The sequence below is a fragment of the Ovis canadensis genome, chromosome 5, assembly GCF_042477335.2.
Source record: "Ovis canadensis isolate MfBH-ARS-UI-01 breed Bighorn chromosome 5, ARS-UI_OviCan_v2, whole genome shotgun sequence".
Classification (NCBI taxonomy): Eukaryota; Metazoa; Chordata; class Mammalia; order Artiodactyla; family Bovidae; genus Ovis; species Ovis canadensis.
The window spans coordinates 53,237,395-53,254,489 of NC_091249.1; the positions used below are offsets into that span (position 1 = coordinate 53,237,395).

The 17,095-nt window shown below is 42.0% G+C and overlaps 1 long non-coding RNA gene across 1 annotated transcript; it reads left to right on the forward strand.

The window, feature by feature from the left end:
* The first annotated feature begins 301 nt into the window (after window positions 1–301).
* Window positions 302–13,480, forward strand: LOC138441230 (uncharacterized). The gene is made up of 6 exons (XR_011257283.1): window positions 302–476; window positions 4,078–4,310; window positions 8,781–8,936; window positions 9,680–9,792; window positions 10,416–10,524; window positions 13,357–13,480. It is a non-coding gene; the product is annotated as an uncharacterized lncRNA (long non-coding RNA).
* Window positions 13,481–17,095: the final 3,615 nt, after the last annotated feature.

Here is a 17,095-nt window from a genome sequence, read left to right on the forward strand (position 1 = left end):
AATGGAAAAATAAATAGAGCTCTGCAGCACTGAAAGGACAGAGTCATAGCTTAAACATAGATAAATAAGTATTAGTAACATAATGTTGAGTTTCTAGATTTAGAACCAGTGTTTGGTGTTGTTTAGTCGCTAAACAACAAAGAGTCCCTGAGTCTTTGCCACCCCATGGACTATAGCCAACCAGGCTCCTCTGTTCATGGGATTTCCCAGGCAAGAATACCGAAGTGGGTTGCCATTTCCTTCTCCAAAAGATCTTCCTGTTCCCAGGGTCAAACCCAGGTCTCCTGCATGAGAGACATGCACCACAGCAGAGGCCATCAGCAGAACTGCAACTGTTCCTCATGACTAAGTCTTCCCTGCAGCCAGCTCCCACCTTCATTTTATGGTCAGTGGGAGACAGAAAGGGGGAGTAATGGGACTCTTTTCCTATCCCTGATGCTGCTGTCTCAGTTGGAGGAGGGACTGAGCCTGGGCAGGTGAGATTTCAATTCTATAAGAATCTGGAGATTGCTTATTAGACCAGTTAGACTTTGCTTACCTTACTGGGACCAGGAGACAGATAATTTCCTGATCCTTTCCTTTCCCCTGCAAACCAGGAGGTGTGTGCTTTGCCTCTGTGCGTTTCAGAGACCACATGGATGTCCAGATATACCTGCCTCATCCTGAATATGTCGTGTCCTAAGGGGACCAAGATATTAGAGGTGTAGTCATGTCAGTCACTACAGAACAGTGCCCATTGCCACGGAAAAGCTTAGTGAACCCTTTGCAGGGTAATGGAAAGACAACACTTATTTTCTACTTGAGAAACTCCTTGTATAGTTAAACAAGTTGCAGAGGGTTTTCATAATGAACCCAGGCTGAAAGCTTCTGGCCCACACCCCAGGCCAAGAGCTCCAGGCAAGGCATTTTATGCCTGTACTCCTTCCCTTTTTCTCCTGTTTCCTGCTTTGCTTACCATTTGAGGTCAGAATAGGTTCCTGAGGCCTAGTCTGGTCTCAAATGGAGGCCTCGCACTCAGCCTCTTGGTCAATACTCCAGCCTGCTTAGTGTTTGATGGTGAAGGGATGACCGTGCATGCATCACATGGGTTGAGGGTTTGCCAGAAGGTGGGGAAATGTGAGAGGAAGTGACACAACCAAAAAACGATTGAATTTGACTGCTTTCCTGGACCTTGCGAATTCTTTTGAATCCAATTCCAAACCATTTCAGGCATCTAATAGATTAGCCTGAAAGCAGAAACTCAGACTTGGTAAAGTTTTTCAAAGTGTGGCTCTAAAGTGCAATAGGAAAATTTAGTATATCTCTTGTGGATTCTGTCCAGATTCTACTTTGTTTTCCTACTCTGTGCAGGGAGAAGGCAATTTTGTAGAGGCTCACAGACCTCTGATGGGGCCAGACCTCCTACAGAGGCAGCAGTTGTGTTAGTGTCCAGTGAATAATTCCTCTCGGCAGCTGCCCATTAGTGACCATGACAGGTGTGTGTGGCCCCTTGTCCTGAGGAAGGTTCATGTGATCACAGGGCATTTAGGAGCAGAAGTTCCGACTATGGACTGTGAGATGTGCATTCAGGGCATTAGGTCCCAGCCTTTGGACAGTTCAGACCAGAGAAGGGGAAGGCATGAACTTGGTTTTCTTATTTTACTACGAAGGGTTTTCAGTGGGTGTCTTTGTGTGTTCATCTGCATCCACAGGCAGCTGTCAAGTTCATTTGTGAGTCTGTGTGTTTGCCTTGCATTTCTTCCTGCCTGGAATGCCAGTCTCTCTTGTCTCCATCTCCTCTTTCAGTGATTTCTCAGTCTTTCTTCCATCATAGCACTGGTTGTCTCTATATGACAGACAGAGTATTTCTGTTATGTCCCCAAACTATGGAAGATGGGAAAGATTCATGATTGAATACATATAAAAGACTATGCACAGAATCAATATAGAAAGAACTGAGATCTTTTTAATTGGCAACCTACTACAGTACTCTTGCCTGGAGAATTCCATGGACAGAGGAGCCTGGCAGACTATAGGGATGGCAAAGGGTCAGATATGACTGAGCAACTAACTTCCATTTTTTTTTTTTCAGACTGGTTCTTAATTTAAACTCAACATTATACTAGTAATATTTATTTATCTATGTATTCTTTTCAGTTCCGCAAAGCTCTCTTTAGCCCTTTATTGTCAATGGCTATCCTCTCCTTCCTCACAGTTATGAAGACTGCTTTTAGGAACACTTTATATGTCCCTTGTACATTTTTTCATAGTGACCTACAGGTGCCATCTTAGGAGTGAAAATGCAGGGGCCCAAGGTTTATGAACATGCAATTTTGTACAATTAAACCACACTATTTTCCCAAAGCAAACATATTACTTTACAAACTCTTTGTATTTGCAGTGGTGAGATGCTGGCTTTTCATTTGGAGGCCTGAAGGGTAGGCTTGGCTGGTAGAGAGCTATGGTTTGGTGCAGAAGATCTGGTGATCCTTTTCAGATGGTTAGGACAGTGAGGGAGCTGAGAACCACGCAGGGCTAGGACAAGAGTGGTGGAAATGGGAGGAGTAACTAGACCCTGGATAGAGTTGGTCAGGTCACAAGATTGTGGGTGAAAAGTACGAGGGAAAGAAAATTATGTGGATTGCCCCATGTGCAAATGAGGGGTAGTGTTGACATTACCTGGAAGAGGGAAGACTGGGAGGACAGGAATAGGGGCTTGCTGTATAAAAAATGAGATATTTATACCTGCAGTCAGGGGAGATCTCAGTACCTCCAGCACATAGGTGATGCTGGAAAATGAGATATGGAGTATATCCTGCCTTATCAATAAACGAGGATGTCACAGTCAGCAGTGATTCCAGCTCTCCAGGGCAACCAGGAAGGAGAAAAATACCAGTGATCAATTTGTTTCCAAGTCCAATCCAAGCTTGCCATGCTTGCCACAGGAGAGGGCAATGAATCAGAGAGATGAGGTGTTGAGGTAAGGAATATGATTTTATTCTGAAAGCTGATACAGAAGATGGCAATCTAATGTCTCAAAATAACCCTCTTGTCTGGGTCTGGATACCAGGTTCTTTTATGGATCAGACATGGGGGAGAGGTAAGGAAACCAAGTGAAAAGACTATTTAATTCTTCCAAATATCTCCTAGAATGGCAAGCCTCAAGCAGGGGGATGTGTTGATTCTTTTCTTTTTTACAGTCATTCACAAGTGAGCAGGGTCAGATTATCTCTCTGGGAAATAAATGAAGGCACTTTAGTTTAAGGATCTGGCAGAGGGGTCAGGGTTCTCTGAGATAGGACATTATGTATGATCATAATAACAAAAGCAGCACAAAACAAACATTAAAGTCAAAGAAACAAATCTAAGATGGAAGAGTCAAAATTGACCCTTCCTGGTTACAAGGTCAGGATTGAGCCTGTTGTAGGCTAGAAAATAACTTTCCTCTACCCTTGTAGATGTTTATGGCTGGCCTCTGAATTGAAATGACATGAGATAGCTTATTAGGAGCAAAAATAAAATTTAATTTTGTATGTATGGGGCCTCCATAATATGAAGCACACAGGCATTCAGGCAACTGATGCTTATATGCCATTTGGGATTAGTAGAAGAGGTTAAGGGAGAAGGCAATGGCAACCCACTCCAGTACTCTTGCCTGGAAAATCCCATGGACAGAGGAGCCTGGTGGGCTGCCGTCTATGGGGTAGCAGAGTCGGACACGACTGAAGCGACTTAGCAGCAGCAGAAGTAAGAGACGGAACTTCAAAGGGGAAAAGTCAATTTACAGGGTGATCGATAACCAAATGTTTGGTAAACAAATGTTTGCCATGCCAGGCAGGAACAATGGGAAACAGAGAAGAATTTGATCAAATAGGCCTTGCTAAGTTTTCCCAAGTCTATCACACCTAGCTCATATTCTTTGTCATTTAACAATAATCTTTGAGGTTCAGACTGCCTGCCCCATTTGTTACAAACTTGTATATAGCCTGACTCACTCTTCTGCCTCCTTGGAGCAGTCTCTCAGGGTTACTGAGATGCTGTCTTCCAGGATCAAAGGTCTTTACATTCTCATCAAATAAAATAACTCTCTTCTTTCAGGCTGTGACTAATTTTTCAGTCGACAGTTTTGGCCAACTGATAAAGGGACCCAGAGCAGATTCCTCTCCTCTGCCTGAACTCCACGAGAAACTGGAGCCTTGGTACCAGCAGAGGCACACTCGTCCCCACCTACTTCCTCGGAGTTCAGAATACATTTGAGTAAATCTCTCCTGGTTCTCAGATCTCCTGTATTGGTTGAAGAGCCTGAATTTTTATTTGGTGGGATATAGCAGGTATTGTCCCCTCTCAGTTGAAAGATATGGTGGGGTGGGGAGTGTTGAAAGACACTGGAACATATCCACCCCATGGACTAGATACTGAGTGGAACTTGGTTGAAAGATATTGAGGAATACCTGCCCAATTGAAAGATACTGAGGGGGGCTGCTTGAAAGGTACCAAGGAAATACCACCCAGTGGAAGGCACTGGGGAGGGGGGCTCTGTTCGAAGTTACTGAGGAATACCTGCAGATCAGTCAAAAGACACTGAGGTGCTCTGTCGTAGGATGTATGGAGCTTATGCTTGCAAGTATCTAGTTAACTGGAGAAATTAAATCACACCCTAAATATTGAGGGGACACTTTAATATACACACAGTTAAAGATCAAAAGCCAGTGTGGTAAAATCTTAAGGGAAACTCATATTGCTCTGTGTACTTGAGATGTAAATGTTTTATCTGATCTTCCTAGGCTGTTCTATTGTCTGTTTATTTGTTTGTGTTAGGCCTATAAAATGGGAAAGGCTGGCGATCTCTTCAAGAAAGTTGGAGATATCAAGGGAACACTTCATGCAAGGATGGGCACGATAAAGGAAACAGTAAGGACCTAACAGAAGCAGAAGAGATTAAGAAAAGATGGCAAGAATACCCAGAAGAACTGTAACAAAAGATCTCAATGATCCAGAGAGCCATGAAGATGTGATCGCTCTCCTAGAGCCAGACATCCTGGAGTGTGAAGTCAAGTGGGCCTTAGGAAGCATTATTATAAACAAAGTTAGTGGAAGTGATGGAATTCTAGCTGAGCTATTTCAAATCCTAAAAGATGACACTGTACTCAACATGTCAGCACTCAACTGCTGACATTCAACATGTCAGTAAATTTGGAAACTCAGCAATGGTCACTAGGCTGGAAAAGGCCAGTTTTCATTCCAATCCCAAAGAAGGGCAATGCCAAAGAATGTTCAAACTACCATACGGTTATGCTCATTTGGCATGCTAGTAAGGTTATGCTCCAAATCCTTCAAGCTAGGCTTCAGCAGTATGTCACTCAAGAACTTCCAGATTTACAAGCTGGGTTTAGAAAAGGCAGAGGAACCAGAGATCAAATTGTTAGCATTTGTTGGATCATAAAGAAAGCAAAGGAATTCCAGGAAAACATCTACTTCTACTTCACCAACTATGCTAAAGCCTTTGTGTGGATCACACAATCTGTGGAGAATTCTTAAAGAGATGGGAATACCAGACCACCTTACTTGTTTCCTGAGAAACCTGTGTTCAGAATTAGAAGCAACAGTTGGAACCAGAATGGAACACAGACAGATTCAAAATTGGGTAAGGAGTATGTCAAGGCTGTGTATTGTCACCCTGCTTATTTAACTTATATGTAAGGTACAACATGAGAAATGCCAGGCTGGATGAATCACACACTGGAATCATGATTCCCGGGAGAAATATCAACAACCGCAGCTATGTAGATGATACCACTCTCATGGCAAGAAGTGAAGAGGAGCTAAAGAGCTTTTTGATGAGGGTGAAAGACGAGAGTGAAATAGCTGTCTTAAAACTCAACATTCAAAAAGATCATGGCATCTGGTCCCATCACTCCATGGCAAATAGAAGGGGAAAAAGTGGAGACAGTAACAGATTTTATTTTCTTGGGCTCCAAAATCACTGTAGATGGTGACTTCAGACATGAAATTAAAAGACACTTGCTCCTTGGAAGAAAAGCTATGACAAACCAAGATAGTATATTCAAAAGCAGAGATATCACTTTGCCAACAAAGGTCCATATAGTCAAAGCTAGGTTTTTCTAGTCGTGTATGAATGCGGGAATTGGACCATGAAGAAGGATGAATCCCCCAAAATTGATGCTTTTGAATTGTGGTGCTGGAGAAGACTCTTGAGAGTCCCATGGACAGCAAGGAGATCAAACCAGTCACTCTTAAAGGAAATCAACCCTGAATATTCATTGGAAGGACTGATGTTAAAGCTGAAGATCCAACACGTTGGCCACCTGATGTGAAGAGCTAACTTATTGGAAAACATACTAATGCTGGGAAAGCCTGAGGGCAAAAGGAGAAGAGAGCAGCAAAGGATTAGATGGTTAGATAGCATCATTGACTAAATGGACACCAATTTGAGCCAACTCCAGGAGATAGTGAAGGACAGGGAAGCCTGGCATGCTGTAGTCCATGGGGTCACAAAGACATGACTTTGGGACTGAACAACAGCAAAAGGACTATAAGAGGTCTTTTTATATCTTTGTGGTTTGACTCTCTGTTGAGATACAATTTATTGGTGGTCAAATGATGGATTCTTTTAAAATTAAGTAAGTAAGTATTAGTCGCTCAGTTGTGCCCAACTCTTTGTGACCCCATGGAGCTCACCAGGTTCCTCTGTCCATGAGATGTTCCAGGCAAGGATACTGGAATCGATTCCCATTTCCTTCTCCAGGGGATCTTCCCAACCCAGGGATTTTACCGACTGAGCTGCAAGAGAATAACTCTGCTTTCAGGCTGACTAATTTTTCAGTCGACAGTTTTGGCCAACTGATAAAGGGACCCAGTGGGCAGAAAGTGATAAAGCGCACTGCAGGCAGATTCTTTACTGACTGAGCTACAAGGGAAGCCGAAAGAAACTAACAAATTACTGAATCAAAGTGCTTTCATTGTAAACAACTGTTTTGTTATTTCCTATGTAATAAAAATCAAACTTATTATAAAAACTTCTTTTGTTTAGAATGAGAAAAACTTGTTTGGGAAACTTCATTGTGGTTTTGCACCACTGCCTACACAAGGAACTTAAAGATCACAGTCATCATTGATGATAGCCCTCCAGTGTAAACTGGTGAACCCTAAGGAAATTCAAGAAAGAGAAAACTACCTCTGTAAAAATGCAAGATCCTGGCCCCAGATAACTGAGATGCATATGAAAGGAATGACTTCCATAATCCAGGCTCTTTCATCTTCCCTTACATAGAAGAGTGCTAAATTCCCTAACTGGATATCCAGTTTTTCTTACTTAATTTAATCTTTGATGTTCGGACTGCTTGCCCCCTTTGTTACAAACTTGTATACAACCCGACTCCGTCTTCCACCTCCTCAGAGCAGTCTCTCGAGATTACTGAGATGCTCTCTCCTAGGCTCAGAGTTCTTAACTTTCCTGCCAAATAAAGTAACTCTCACTTTCAGGTTAGGACTAATTTTTTACTTGACAATATAAAGGAAGGAAGGACTAACTTATGACAGTTCACATGCCGTTTTCATTCCCCAAACTGTGATTACTTTCAGCTTATTGATACCTCGTTTGGAAGCAAGTGATAGTTTTTGAAGATATAAACTCAGTATTGCTAATACTGTAGCAAGTTCCAGAGCTTTTACATCAGAGGGGAGGGAAGGTTTGGTTTTAGGCAGTAGAGTAAGACGAAATACAAATATAATTAAATACAGTTACTATCTGTTTAAGCAGTGAAGTTGAGGCCACGCAGAGTCTCAAATTAATGTCTATGTTCTGTCTGTGATCAATCTCAACATTAGCCATGGATACAGGACTTTTTAGTAAGCTCAGAGCTGTTCACAGAACAGAACCTTTCTCTCCTTGCTTCCTTCAATTCCCATTATCACTTTACGCTCAGGAAGTCCACTCATAGATCTTATAAAGATATTCATAGAATACAGTAAATCTGATGAGGGAAATAACTTTTTCATTAATATAATAATAAAACACTGCACACAATATTATTTGTCATATAGAATATATACCTAATAATTATCTACCAACCTGAGTGCAAAAATCTCTATATAAATATTATTCATTAAATAACACATTCTAGCAATTCCACATTATCATGAAGATGAGTAAAATTTTTTATTAAACTTCACTTTTCTAAAAGAATATATTCATGTTGTGCAAAATAGCAGAGGGGTTCTTATAAAAGTGTTCTTTTCATTACCCTCTTTCTCTTTCATTCAGGCATTTGATCTAAGACAAAATTTGTGGTCAGTCTTTTTTCCTGTCCATTCTATTGTATTTTTTGCAAAATCTCCAATTTTTGCATGTTGGAACTTCCAGAATTCCGTGGCCATCCTGTGGCTAGGACTTCACCTTCCAATGCAGGTGGTGCATGTTCAATTCCTGATTGGGTGCTAAGGTCCACATGCCTCATGGCCAAAAAACCAGAACATAAAACAGAGTGATAGTTGTGATTTTTGTCCAGTTAAAAATAAAAGAAAATTAAATTAAAAAGTAAACAGGCTCCCCCAACAGTTACAAATAAAACAGAAGCAATATTGTAACAAATTTCAATAAAGACTTTAAAAATGATCCAAATCTTAAAAAAAAAAATAGTTAATTTTAAAATTCAGAGAAATAACAAATATATATATTTTTGGTTACAGAAGTATGTTGCTAGTAGCTATCAGTCAGTTGTTCGGTTCTTACAGTTGAGATAAACTTTCAAGATATTAATTAAAATTAATTATTCTTTTAGTAGTCAACCAGAATCCATGGGAACTATTCTGTCCAGGCTGTCCACCTTTCTCTTCAAGAGCCTCATTGAAGAAACATGACGTTTAATGATCAAGAAAACCAACTCCTTTTTAAGATATGATAGTCATTCATTGAATGAGGGGCATCGGTTAAAGAGGTGAGCTGGATATCTCATGTGGCAAGAATAGAAAATACTAAAATTCTTATGTATGTTATTTTTCTAAGTATTTTCATTTTCTTTTTTTAGTTTATGGTTATGAGACCTGTTGTATACCAATAAAATTATTCATATATGCAGTTAATAAATAATTGTGACTATATTAGTACTTAACCCATGACTTAGCATTCTTTTATTAATACTAGTAGTGAACTAAGATCTTTAAAATATTAAGAATGTTAAGCGTCTAAGTCAATATTACTCTGGTGCTTCTTCTGAGTCCTACATAGGAACAGTGTTGTAGCCATGCATTCTGGGAAGCAAACTCACTCAGAAGGACAATGCAGATAGTGGAGCGCAGTTTATTACACTGGCGGGCCCAAGGCAGAGTCTCCTCTTACCCAAGGACTCCAACCAGCATTTGTGAAAATCTTTTATACCCCATGTGTACGTGTCTGAACCCACCACCCCAAATTCCTTGAGACTTACATAAACCAAAGAAAATACAATCCCAATAACCCCATCATTCATGTACTATGTGCTCATGTGCTCAAACAGTCAAACAATTAGCCAATAATCAATAAGCCCGAGGTTATACTCCGATTGATACAGAAAAATTTATGGCCTGTCTGGAGGAAGGGGTGATAGTGTATGTTTTCTCTTAGGTGATGAGTAACCTAGATATGATCTTCAAGGTTCCCCTGTCTGGAGGGGGTCTTATCCTTCTGTTGTTGTTTTCACAGGCACTAAACACAGAGTTCAGAGTCCATTGGAAAGGTGGCCGAGCATGATCAGCATGAACACGCCTAAGATGGAGTCCAGGCCCTATGAATTCCTTCTTCAGCAGAAGTAAAAAGTAAGGGACTTCCAGTTTTATTTTGTTGGACATAATCAGATGCCTCCAATGTCCATGGCTATCAGAGCTACAGTGCTCTCTTTTGTTAAAAATACTCACTGTGGTTTCATATATTCCACAGACAGAGTCTACCTAGTTGATTGTAGACTTGGATGTTATCTGCATTTGTGCAACTGATGGAAAGGTTTTTGATCCTCTTCCTTAGTTGCTTTGCTCCTGGAGCTCAACTGTGGGTTTATCTCCACCTCTGTTTGTGGATCATCCACAGAAGTCTGCTCCCAAGGCTGCCTTTGAGGACTTAGGTCTGCCCCAGTGAGGACAGGGATGGAGGTGTTGTGGCTGCTTGGATCATGAGGGCCCCAAATGTGACAGGTGCACAGGGAAGCTGGTGGCCATGGGTGCAACAGATATTACTCTATTAGGTGCCTTTTCTAGCTTCAGAAGCTAGCTCTCAAAGAACAGCCCTGGCTGGGGTTCTTCTCTATTGTGCAGCTGCTGGTGCCAGGGTGTGGGGAAAGAGAGGCAACAGTGGTGGCTAAGCCCCCTGCATGTGACTCCATGTCCATCTGGCTTCCCACCAAAGGCATTCTCCATTGTGGACTTTTCCCCTCCTGTTCCATCAGGCCATCTCCCTGCATTCAACAGCAGTCCTCACCCCAGGATTGCTCTCCAGTCTGCACACTCTCACTTCCAGCTCCCATGTGTACCAGCGGATCCACATCCCAGTCCCAGGTATGTGAGGCTGCATCATGGATTGTCTTTGTGGTTCTTACTCTATTCAGACTGTCATGTATCAGTTGCTTCACCCTTCTCTGACAGCCTCAAATGCTTTGTTTCTGTCTCAATAAATCTCCCTGGATGTGGGAGTCTCTCCCCTGCTTCAGTTACCCCACTCCCAGGAACAGATCCAGTCCTGTGTGCTCTTTTCCTTCCCTTTACTTTCTTTCATCTTACTCGGCCAGGCACGTATCCATAAAATCTCTGGTGGTCAAGGACTCCTACTAGCATGTAGCTGGTATTTTGTGGGAAATGCTGCATCTGTGGATGTATTCCTGATGCATCCATAAAGAGATATGCACTCCATATCTAAATATTCCTCTGCCATCTTGGTCCTCAATCTAATACTTTTCTATGTATAGGAAGATGTGAGGGGGCTTCCCTGGTGGCATAGATGGTAAAGACTCCACTTGCAATGCAGGAGACCTGCGTTCAATCCCTGGGTTGAGAAGATCCCCTGGAGAAGGAAATGGCGACCCACTCCAGTATTCTTTCCTGGAGAATTCAATGGACAGAGGAGCCTGGTGGGCTACAGTCCATAGGGTCAAAAAGAGTCAGACATGAGTGAGTGTCTATCACTTCACAGGAAGATGCAAGAGTCTGGGCTTTTTGAATTATTTCCTTCATATGCATCTTAGCCATTTAGGGCCAGTATCCTGTTTATCTCCATCCTTATTTCCTCTCAGTGTGCACCATCCTGATTATCTGTGGAGGCTGATGACTTGGTAGCTGCAGCATCCTTTGTTTACTGAAATGCCAGGTGATTTTTTTAATGTAAATTTCCCTCAAGAAATAGGTGCTTGGATAGCTGCTGATGAGGAAGAGCTGACCCAAGATGCAGAGCACACTGAACTCAACTGGGAGCCTCCTCACCTGGGAGGAGCCTCAAGACAAGAGACTCTCTTACAGAAGTGAACAGGAGTGAAGGCCATCCCTGGGGAGGAGTCAAGATACACCCGCCTAGTGACAGACCCAGCCTGTGGGAATCTCTCTGCAGCCTGGGGTGAAGAGTGAGAGGAAGGGCAAGGGAAGAAAGGAGAAGAGGGGGCATCTGGGATTGTAGCACAGGGCCAGCAAGCACCTGGGGAGACCAGGCTCACTGTCCCTTCCGTCTCCCGAACCAATACCTACCTTCCTATCTAGGCTGTTCCTGGCACTACAATGCTGTCCTTCTCAAACCAGAGGTGATTAGAGCTGTGGGTGGAGGAAGAAATGATGGAAGGAATGAAGAGGTGAATACGGAACAAGGAGAAGGTGGTCATGCTTCCTCGCACATGCCTATGTGGCTGGATACCGGCCCCCACCACTTCTCCATTCCCATTTTCTTTCTAGTATTATAGATATTTTTCTCACGTAAAGGATAAAAATAAATAATCTAGAACCAAGTGTAGTCAGGAGAAGATGTTAAACTCTTTGAGTGTTCATGTGTCAAACAGCTGTATCAGAGCCAAAATATGTAATGGCTTAAAATGTGTAATGTTCTTTCTTGTTCACTTACTTGTTCATTTACTTTGGCCAACTGACTAAACCAGCATTTACATAAGTGAGTAAGTTAACAAACTTGAATTACAGTCTCTTTTTTTCCTAAACTGTTAGGAACATTCCAACCTGAAAACTGGTGAGGTGTTTATATTTCACTAATGCATAGCAACAGGAATAATCTGCCTAACTGATAATGCATGATCAGTTTGGTTTTCACTTTCAGTGGACAGTGTGGTTCAACTGGGCCAATAATGAATGAGCTTGCCCAGACCTTGGTCCTGGGCCTGGTTTTTATCTACTGAGGTCTACACATGCATTGAATTAAAAACACAGGCAAGCCGCAAAGGGCTTGATATTAAGACCAAGATTTTATCTCTGTCCATCTTGAGGGGCTCTGTCACAGAAACTGCCTTTCTCATAACTTTCTCTCTCTGCTCAGTCTTTGACTCTATCCTTAACTGCCTTCTTCTCCTACTTCTGCCCTCTCATTTTTCTTCTCTCCTATGGCAGTGAGATCCCAGGATTGATTCACTTGAAAGGATTTAGGGGAGTGCCCTTTTAAGTCAGGTGTCACAGCTTTCCTTGGTCGAAGGGACTTTGAGATTTTCATTAAATCTCTAATTAATATCCACCACCACCACCACCATGCCCTCTGTTGTCCCCCTACCCCTATAAAAAGCCACACTCAAGAATTCACACAAAATCTTAGAGGGTTCCTAAGTCTGCTTGGGCTTCCCTGGTGGCTCAGATGGTAAAATGTCTGCCTGCAATACGGGAGACCTGGGTTCAATCCCTGGGTCAGGAAGATCCCCTGGAGAAGGAAATGGCAACCCACTCCAGTACTCTTGCCTGGAAAACCCCATGGACAGAGGAGCCTGGTAGGCTACAGTCCATGGGGTTTCAAAGAGGCAGACGTGACTGAGTGACTTCACTTTAGCTTTTCAAATCTGCTTGAGCCATAGAACCCAGGAGACCTTCTGTGAGCTCATTGTCTCTTTTTCTCATATGAGGGTGTGGACAAAGAATGTCGCCTGTCATTTCAGTAAACAAAACATGCTGGGATCTTAAAGCCATCAGCCAGGGCAGCTGCATCCTGACTGAAATTCAGTATGGAGAAAAACAGGATACTGGCCCTAGATGTTAAGATGCATATCAGAAGAATGATTTCAATAAGCTCAGACTCTTGCATCTGCCCTTACATAAAAAATAACTAAAACTATTAACTTTATATATTTTAGTTTTTTTGTGTGTGATTGGCAGTAATTTTTAATGTTCAACTATAAGTTTTTGGTTTTTGTGTTTTAGGAAAATATCCAGTATACCCTGGCTCCTCCCTTAATGCTTTGGAACTGTTCCTCAAAGTTATCTGAGAGACTGTTTCCTGGTTACTAATCCTCAGTAAGGCCACCAAATAAAACATAATTCTCAACTTTGGGACTCTGCAATTTTTATCCAGTCAACAAGGGAAACATTCCAAATTGTATCCACAAAATTTCCAGAGACAAGAATGTTGTCATTTGCAAGTTATAAACAGCATCTGAGTAAATAAGAAGCAAATACAATGTACTTCAACTACAGTGATTATTAGGAAACAGAAAACAAAAGTGGACTCGAGTTCATTCTACAGGAAGGAAGTACCACAAGAATGAGTCCCTGGCATGGGGATGTACAAAGGAAAGAGGGACTGAGGGGGTCTAATTTAGATTCTTAATCTAAAAGCTATCTCTAAAAAGATATATTCATGTTCATTTTGGAAATTTAATTATGCACTAGACATTAAGCAAAGTCTTCCTCAGTGATCAGTGCAAATAAATAGAGGAAAGCAATAGAATGGGGAAGACTAGAGATCTCTTCAAGAAAATTAGAGCTATCAAGGAAACTTTTCATGCAAAGATGGGCACAATAGACAGAAATGGTATGGACCTAACAGAAGCAGAAGATATTAAGAAGAGGTGGCAAGAATACACAGAAGAGCTATACAAAAAAGATCCTCATGACCCAGATAATCACGATGGTGTGATTACTCACGTAGAGCCAGACATCCTGGAATGCGAAGTTAAGGGGGCCTTAGGAAGCATCACTACGAACAAAGCTAGTGGAGGTGATGGAATCCCAGTCGAGCTATTTCAAATCCTAAAAGATGATGCTGTGAAAGTGTTGGACTCAATATGACAGCAAATTTGGAAAACTCAACAGTGGCCACAGGACCATGTCAGTTTTCATTCCAATCCCAAAGAGGCTATGCCAAAGAATGCTCAAACTACTGCACAATTGGTGGCTCAAAGGTTAAAGCGTCTGCCTGGAATGCAGGAGACCTGGGTTTGATCCCTGGGTTGGGATGCTTCACTGGTGAAGGAAATGGCAACCCACTCCAGTACTCCTGCCTGGAGAATCCCATGGAGGGAGGAGCCTGGTAGGCTATAGTCCATGCGGTCGCAAAGAGTCAGACACAACTGAGCAACTTCAGGAGGACACAACGACGACCGCACAATTGCACTCATCTCCCATGCTAGCAAAGTAATGCTCAAAATTATCCAAGCCAGGCTTCAGCAATATGTGAATCGTGAACTTCCAGACGTTCAAGCTGGTTTTAGAGAAGGCAAAGGAACCAGAGATCAAATTGCCAACATCTGCTGGATCATCAAAAAAGCAAGAGAATTTCAGAAAACTATCTATTTCTGCTTCATTGACTATGGCAAAGCCTTTGACTTTGTGGATCACAATAAACTGTAGGAAATTCTGAAAAAGATGGAAATATCAGACCACCTGACCTGCCTCTTGAGAAAATTGTATGCAGGTTAGGAAGCAACATTTAGAACTGGACATGGAACAACAGACTGGTTCCAAAAAGGAAAAAGAGTATGTCAAGGCTGTACATTGTCACCCTGCTTGTTTAACTTATATGCAGAGTACATCATGAGAAACCTGGGCTGGAGTAAGCACAAGCTGGAATCAAGATTGCTGGGAGAAGTATCACTAACCTCAGATACGCAGATGACACCACCCTTATGGCAGAAAGTGAAGAGGAACTAAAGAGCCTTTTGATGAAAGTGAAAGTGGAGAGTGAAAATGTTGGCTTAATACTCAACATTTAGAAAACTAAGATCATGGCATCTGGTCCCATCACTTCATGGGAAATAGATGAGGAAACAGTGGAAACAGTGTCAGACTTTTATTTTTTGGGGCTCCAAATTTCACTGCAGATGGTGACTGCTGCCATGAAATTAAGAGACACTTGCTCCTTGGAAGAAAAGCTATGAGCAACTTAGCATATTAAAAGCCAGAGGCATTACTTTGCCAACAAAGGTCCGTCTAGTCCAAGCTATAATTTTTCCAGTAGTCATGTGTGTATGTGAGAGCTGGACTATAAAGAAAGCTGAGCGCTGAAGAACTGATGCTTTTGAACTGTGGTATTGGAGAAGACTCTTGAGAGTCCCTTGGACAGCAAGGAGATCCAAACAGTCGATCCTAAAGGAAATCAGTCCTGAATATTCATTGGAAGGGTTGATGCTGAAGCTGAAACTCCAATACTTTGGCCACATGATGCAAAGAACAGACTCACCGGAAATAACACTCATGCTGGGAAAGGTTGAAGGCGGGAGGAGAAGGGGATGACAGAGGATGAGATGGTTGGATGGTATCACCAAGTCAATGGATATCAGTTTGAGTAAACTCTGGGAGTTGGTGATGGACAGGGAGGCCTGGCATGTTGCAGTCCATGGGATCGCAAAGAGTTGGACATGACTGAGTAACTGAATTGAACTGAACTGAACTGAACTGAACACTTAGATATCACTTGCTTACATTTTCCCACATTCTCTGCACCAGCTGATACCCTTGTTGCACCTATAGCTCAAAGCAGAAACTAATGGTCTGCAGACTTTTAGCAACACAAAAAAGAGGTTGCTGCATTTTCTGTCTTGGCCTCATTTACACTACCATCTGGAAGATATTATTGAGGTCCAGGAAGGCCCAGTGGAAAAAAGGGTTCTTATGTGGACCAGAGAATTGCTGCCTCTCCTGCATTTTGGCTCCGGGCTCCTGGGCATCAGGGCCCTGGAACACAGCAACTATTCCCAAGGACTTGGCATAAGTTTCACCCATGAGCAAAGCTGGTACAAACAAACAAATCTCTATATGGCTGCAGAACTAGCAGAGCCAGAGAAACTACATAGACTCCTCAGTCTATTAGGCAAAAAGTGAGGTTAATTCTAAGCTGTGTAGGTATTCATCCATGGAAGAATATGTAGAAGTATGGCGTTCCTGAAAGGAGAATCCAGTTACATCATTGGAGGGAAATAATAAGAAAAATGCAAGTCTTGCTGCAATAGAGTTGGTCACAGCGATATTTCCTTTGCTTGTCTCCCTAAGAAAACACTGTATGGGACTGATTTATCTGGTGGAGGTGACTAGTCCTGTGTGGGAAAAGAAAAGTGGTGAGTGAGTGCCCAGCAACTTCATCTGGGCTATCAGACTTGGAGATTCAGCAGGAGACATAGGTGTACCTATGGCTGAGTCATGTTGTTGTTTAACAGAAACCAACACAGTATGTAAAGCAATTACCTTCAATTGAAAATAAATAATTTTTTAAAAAGCAAAAACAGAAAGAAAGAAAGACAAACTAGGAATAAAACTACTATGCAACCCAACAATTCCACACACCCTGAGGAAACCATAATCTAAAAAGACACATGTACCCCATTGGTCATTGCAGTACTATTTACAATAGCTAGGACACAGAAGCCAACTAGATGTCCATTGGCAGATGAATGGAGAAAGAAGTTGTGGTACACATACACAATGGACTATTACTCAGCCATAAAAAGGAGCATATTTGAGTCAGTTCTAATGAGGTGGATGAACCTAGAGCCTATTATGCAGAGTGAAGTAAGTCATAAAGAGAAAGACAAATATCATATATTAACATATATATATATATGGAATCTAGAAAGATGGTATTGATGAACTTATCTGCAGGGCAGCAATGGAGATGCAGACTAAGAAAACAGACTTGTGGACACAGAGCGGGAAGGAGGGTGGGATG